Source organism: Rutidosis leptorrhynchoides, chromosome 11 (genome assembly GCF_046630445.1).
Source record: "Rutidosis leptorrhynchoides isolate AG116_Rl617_1_P2 chromosome 11, CSIRO_AGI_Rlap_v1, whole genome shotgun sequence".
Lineage (NCBI taxonomy): Eukaryota > Viridiplantae > Streptophyta > Magnoliopsida > Asterales > Asteraceae > Rutidosis > Rutidosis leptorrhynchoides.
This window is the reverse complement of record NC_092343.1, coordinates 19943003-19950151: the sequence shown is the minus strand read 5'-3', so window position 1 is coordinate 19950151 and position 7149 is coordinate 19943003.

Below are 7149 nucleotides of genomic sequence, written 5' to 3'. Positions count from 1 at the left end.
TCAGTGGTACGGAAGGACCAATAGGGCTTACTCGTTGGTTCGAGAAAATCGAATCTATTTTCAGGGTCAGTCGAGTCCGTGAAGAGGACAAAGTTAGTTTCGCTAGTTGCACTCTCAAGGATAGTGCCTTGACATGGTGGAACAATCTGGTTAGTAGTTTGGGAAGCGATGTAGCTTATGGTTTGGCCTGGAATGATTTTAAGGAAAGATTGATCACCCGCTATAGACCTCGGGGTGAGCTTAAGAAGCTAGAGGTTGAGCTCAAGAATTTGAAAATGCATGGCACCGAGTTAGATGCCTATGAACGAAGGTTTTTCGAGTTAACTTTGCTGTGTCCTAGGGTTTATGCGGATGAGGACCGCAAAATTGAGGCTTACATTGATGGTTTGTCCGAGAAGATTGAACACGGGGTTGAGTCCAGTGAACCCCAGACTATTGAGGCAGCTATGACTATGGCCCACAAACTTAATGACAAAGTGTTGAGAAGAAGCAAGACTACAGTTGTTGAAAGTAGTGAGGAGGTTGTCAAGAAAGCTGATAATGGGAAACGAAAGTGGGATAACAACCGCAATCAAAACCAAAATCAGCAGAAGAAACAGGATACCTCAGGTGCTAACAACAGGAATCAGCGTGTGTGTCCTCGTTGCTATAAAGTTCATGATGGTTACTGCACAGTTACTTGTAAGAGGTGCTCTAAGCAAGGGCACATTGCTAAAGATTGTACAGTGCTTTTGCCGGGGTCTGCTACTCCCGCGACTGGTGGTAATAATAATAATGTTGGTAATAGAGGTGGTAACGGTAACGGTAATGGGAAATCGAATAATGGAAGTAATCCAAGGGTTTGTTATGAGTGTGGGAAGCCGGGGCATTTCCGAGATGCTTGTCCCAACAAGAAGACTGCAGAGACTGCACGCGGCCGAGCGTTCAACATTAATGCTAAGGATGCGGAGGAAGATCCTAAGCTTGTTACTGGTACGTTCTCAGTCGACGATTTATCAGTTTATGTGTTATTTGATTCAGGGGCTGATTTAAGTTTCGTGTCGAGTAAATTAAGTCCGAGAATCAAAACGCCGTTAGCTCTCTTAGACAATACTTATGTTGTTGAAGTAGCTAATGGTAAGGAACTTACTGCTAAGACTGTACATCGTAAGTGTAACATTAATCTGGGTGGTAGGGATTTCGAGATAGATTTGATACCGATTGAACTTGGTAGTTTTGATATTGTTATTGGTATGGATTGGTTGTCCGCGAACCGTGCCGAGATCGTCTGTTATGATAAGGCTATTCGTATTACTGATGTGATTGGAGAGCCACTGATGGTCTTTGGGGATAAGAAATGCACACAGTTAAACCTTATTAGCTGTATGAAAGTTCGTAAACATCTCCGTAAGGGCTGTCATGCTATCCTTGCTCATGTTGTTGATCCTAGTAAGGAAGTAAAGAACGTTGATGACGTTCATATTGTTAGGGATTTTCCCGAGGTGTTTCCCGATGACTTACCTGGCCTTCCGCCGCAACGCGCGGTAGAATTTCAAATTGATCTTGTTCCCGGCGCTGCTCCTGTAGCACGTGCTCCTTATCGTCTTGCGCCTTCTGAACTTCAAGAATTGTCAAGTCAACTCCGTGAGTTGATAGACAAAGGTTTTATTCGTCCTAGTTCGTCCCCTTGGGGAGCTCCTGTTCTGTTTGTTAAGAAGAAGGATGGTTCTTTTCGTTTATGCATTGATTATCGTGAACTGAATAAGCTCACTGTTAAAAATCGTTATCCTCTTCCGAGAATTGATGATCTGTTCGATCAGCTTCAGGGTTCTTCTGTTTATTCAAAAATTGATCTTCGTTCTGGCTATCATCAGTTGCGTGTTAAAGAATCTGATGTTTCAAAAACTGCTTTTCGCACCCGTTACGGTCACTTTGAATTTCTTGTTATGCCGTTCGGATTGACAAATGCACCTGCTGTGTTCATGGACCTCATGAACCGTGTGTGTAGACCCTATCTGGACAAGTTCGTTATTGTTTTCATCGACGACATCCTTATCTATTCTAAGAGTGATGAAGAGCACGAAGAACACTTGAGGTTAGTGCTTGATTTGTTAAAGAAAGAAGAGTTGTACGCTAAGTTCTCTAAGTGTGCTTTTTGGTTAAGAGAAGTTCAGTTCCTTGGTCACATTGTTAGCAAACAAGGAATACAAGTTGATCCTGCTAAAATTGAGGCGATTGAAAAGTGGGAAACCCCGAAAACTCCTACTCAAATTCGTCAGTTCTTAGGTTTGGCAGGTTACTATCGAAGGTTCATCCAGGATTTCTCTCGTATAGCGAAACCTCTGACTGCTTTAACGCATAAAGGGAAAAAGTATGAGTGGAAGGATGAACAGGAGAATGCTTTTCAGATTTTGAAGAAGAAACTGACTACCGCTCCGATATTGTCTTTACCGGAGGGTAATGATGATTTTGTTGTTTATTGTGACGCATCACGACAAGGCTATGGTTGCGTTTTGATGCAACGAAAGAAGGTTATTGCGTACGCATCACGTCAGTTGAAGATTCACGAGCAGAACTATACAACTCATGATTTAGAGTTGGGGGCTGTTGTTTTTGCACTTAAGATTTGGAGACATTATTTGTATGGGGTCAAGAGTACTGTGTACACAGATCACAAAAGTCTTCAACATATCCTCGATCAGAAACAGTTGAACATGAGACAACGAAGATGGATTGAGACGTTGAATGATTACGATTGTGACCTTTTGTATCACCCGGGCAAGGCCAATGTTGTGGCTGATGCATTGAGTCGTAAAGAAAGGACTGAACCTCGCAGGGTTAGGGCCTTGAATATGACAGTTAGATCAAACCTCGCAAGGCAGATTCTTGAGGCACAACAAGAAGCCTTAAAGGAAGAGAATTTTGTGAAAGAAAACGTAAGAGGTATGGCTAAGAAATTTGAGATTCGAGCAGATGGTACTAGGTACTTTGTAGGACGTCTTTGGGTTCCGAAGTTTGGTGAACTGCGACAACTTGTTTTGGATGAGGCTCATAAGTCTAGGTACTCTATTCATCCTGGTTCAGGGAAGATGTACCATGATCTTAAGGAGCTGTATTGGTGGCCAAATTTGAAAGGTGATGTGGCTACGTATGTGGCTAAGTGTTTGACCTGTTCTAAGGTCAAAGCTGAACATCAAAAACCGTCCGGATTGTTGGTACAACCAGAAATTCCCGAGTGGAAGTGGGAAGGTATCACTATGGACTTTATCACTAAGTTACCAAGAGTTTCGGGTGGCTACGATGCGATTTGGGTGATTGTAGATCGACTCACTAAGTCGGCTCACTTTTTGCCGATTAGGGAAACCGATTCCATGGAGAAACTCACCCGTTTGTATTTGAAAGAGATTGTTTCGAGGCATGGTGTTCCCGTTTCTATAATTTCCGACAGAGATAGTCGATTTGTATCGAGATTTTGGCAATCGTTGCAAGAAGCCTTGGGCACTAGATTGGATATGAGCACCGCTTATCATCCTCAAACGGATGGTCAAAGTGAGAGGACCATTCAGACATTAGAAGATATGTTGCGAGCTTGTGTGATTGATTTTGGAAATGGGTGGGATAAGTATTTGCCGTTAGCTGAGTTTTCTTATAACAACAGCTACCACGCAAGTATTAAAGCTGCACCGTTTGAAGCTTTGTACGGTAGGAAGTGTAGATCTCCTATTTGTTGGAATGAGGTTGGGGATGCTCAACTTACAGGTCCAGAGATTATTCACGAGACTACTGAGAAGATTGTTCAAATTAAAGAAAGGTTGAGAACTGCTAGAAGTCGGCAAAAGAGTTATGCCGACAAAGGAAGGAAAGATGTTGAATTTCAAGTTGGTGATCGTGTTATGTTAAAAGTTTCGCCTTGGAAGGGTGTTATTCGTTTTGGTAAAAGAGGGAAGTTAAGTCCTCGTTTTGTGGGACCGTTTGAGATCATTGAAAGAGTTGGACCGGTGGCTTATCGTTTGAAGTTGCCACAAGAACTCAGTGCTGTTCACGATGTTTTCCATATTTCGAACTTAAAGAAGTGTTTGGCTGAATTTGATCAGACTATTCCTTTGGAGGAACTTCAGGTTGACAAGCAATTGCATTTTATTGAGGAGCCAGTTGAGATCATGGACCGAGAGGTTAAGACTCTTAAACAGAGCAGAATTCCTATTGTTCGGGTCCGATGGAACGCTAGACGCGGTCCCGAGTTCACTTGGGAGCGTGAAGACCAAATGAAGCAGAAGTATCCGCATTTGTTCTCAGATGCCGAGTCAACCCCTGCGCCTGCTTAAATTTCGGGACGAAATTTCCATAACGGGGAGGTACTGTCACGACCCTGCTTTTTCCGTTATCTTTTTCCGTTAATTATTTAACGACCGTTAACTGTTAGTGTGCCACGTCATTTCCATGACCTATATTATTATTTTTGTAATAATATATATATAATAATTATTATGTGTTATGTGGATATATGTATTCATATTTTAAAATTATACGTTTCTACATTCCGCGGATTTCCATCCGGCGAATCTTTTCGGTTTTTAAACCAACGGTCGAGCTTTCGGGATTTTTAAATCCTAAATATTTTAAATATGATATTTTAAGGTCATATTATTAATAGGTGTATTTATATTTATTTTTCGTCGCGCGTTTGTTATCTTTCCGGATTTTTAATCGCGTAAGTGCGTTTTCGCGTTTCGGGCTTCGTTCGGGTTTTCGGGCCACAAGTAATTTAGCAATTGAGTGAGATGGACCCATGGGGACCACCCCCATGCAATTTTCGGCCGAACCCCATGGGGAGGGGGGAGCCTTTCCTTGTTTTTCCATAATTAGATTTATTCTAATTTTATTATTTTGTAAAAACATTACCTAAACCTAAAACCTAAATTTTATCTTTTTCTCTCTTCTCCCTCTCCCATAGTCGACGCCACCAGCACCACCAATCTTCATCATCTTCATCAATTTTATAGCTTGGATCTTTAATTGGCTTGCATAATCGTGTTCCTCTCTCCGTTCTCTACGCGATCATATACTTTGATTCTCGATTAGGGTATAAACCCTAACCCTAGCTTTTTGATTTTTCAATTATATTACTGATTTTATATGTTATATGATTAGTATGATATGTATAAGTTGTTGTAATGTTGTTTGAATGCGTAGAATTACTCGTTTGTACATGATTTCGGTTTGTAAATTTTGGACAGCAGTTTGATTCGTATATTCTGACTATATAACTGTTATGAATGTTAAAATAAAGTACATAAATGAGTTCCTCTCATCAAGACATTAATTTTAGACTCCGGATTCATGTCGTTTCGATTCCCGGAGCCCTAGATACGCTTAATTTGGTTTTTGTTAAAGATTGAAAGGTGTTCTTGGCATGAACAAGGTTGGGTCCGACTTTGTGACCATCCTTGGTGTCTTTAGGGTGCCTCAATTGGTTAGGACTGATGGTGAGACGAATATTCATGTTCGGGTCACCTAAATCCGAGCCACGGTTCACCCGTTTTGCCCGAATTACTGTTTGAGTAAAATGATTTTCCCAGTTGATGTCATGGCTGATATCCACGACCTAGGGACTGTTCTTGGAGTGTTCTTGAGTTCATAAATGTGTCGGGTGGTTTGAGTAGGTGAAGTTGCATATGTGGCTTGCCCGAAACCGACACCCGGGGCTCAAGATACGACCCGGCGAACTTTTAAACTTAAAACTTATGGTTAATGATTAAACATATGATAAAATTTATGGAATTCATTATTAATTAATTACTTAAGATAAAAGAAGTAATCATTATTATTTAAAACATATGATATAAATATTTATTATATCATTTAATTATTAATTATAATTTAATTAACATTTTAATTAAACTTATGATTAGTAATACTTTTATTATTAAAGGAAAATACTTATGATAAGTATTAAATTTGTTTTTGAGAAATTATTAAAAGACTTATAATAAATATTAAATAATTATTTAATTATTATAAGACTTAATTATTATTTAATTATGACTTAATTATTAAATACTTATGATTTAATAATTTTAATTAGAAACTTATGATATGATTAATAATTCATTATTAATTAATAATACTTATGATATGATTTAAAATTTATTATAAATTAATAATTTTTATATTATGATTGATATTTAATTAATTAATTAAATACTTATGTTATACTAATTATAACATTTCAACTTATATTAACTTTAATAATTCATTTTATTTAATTAAACTTATGTTAAGACATTATTATACACTTTTGACTTTAAATAACATTATAACCTATGTTATTATTATAACTTACACTTTTAAAATTAATGTTGACTATGTTTGACCAAGGTTGACTTTTGAGTTGACTTTCGGTTGACTTTGACTTTCAGTTGACTTCTGTTGACTTTCTAAATAAGGAAACTTTCCTAACTTCAAAACTTTCTAAAAATAGAACTTCTAAATTTGGAAACTTTCCAAAAATAGAAACTTTCCTAAAATAGAAAACTTTCCAAAAATGGAAACCTGCTAAAAATAGAAACTTTCTAAAAATAGAAAGTGTGTGTCCTTATGCTGTTCCAATCAAACCGATGCTTGTTGAGTAATGTTCTATGCCTACTTGCAACATGTACAATAGCTATCATACTAAGACTTGGCCTAAGTTAGTTATTTATTTCGACCTGCTTTATTTATAGGTCGGCGTTGTGATCTTTCTTGATCACTTTACTTTACGTGCTGTTCGCTTGTTTGTGAGATTTCTTCAGTTGCTATTTAAGGTGAGTTATAGTCCCGTTTTTACATACTTTTCAAAGTATATTTTTGGGATGTGATTACATGCAGATTTTTATTTACGTTTAGACACAAGTAACAGTTAAATTTAATTATTCATTGTGAGTTGGACAAAAATATTCCCTAGTCTGGTAACTGTAATCTCTGGTTTCTACTGGTGAACGCGAATCCTACAGATAGATCTATCGGGTTTGACAACCCCATTTCGAGCTAGTCGCGCTAGCAATTTATAATCGGAATGTTTAGTACTTCGTAATTTGTTGTAGATACACTGTCCAAGTGTATATTTTTATTGTGTTTGGCAAGGGTAAATAAAGGGTTAAGTGGTTACCAGGTGGCTCATTGATAATGGAA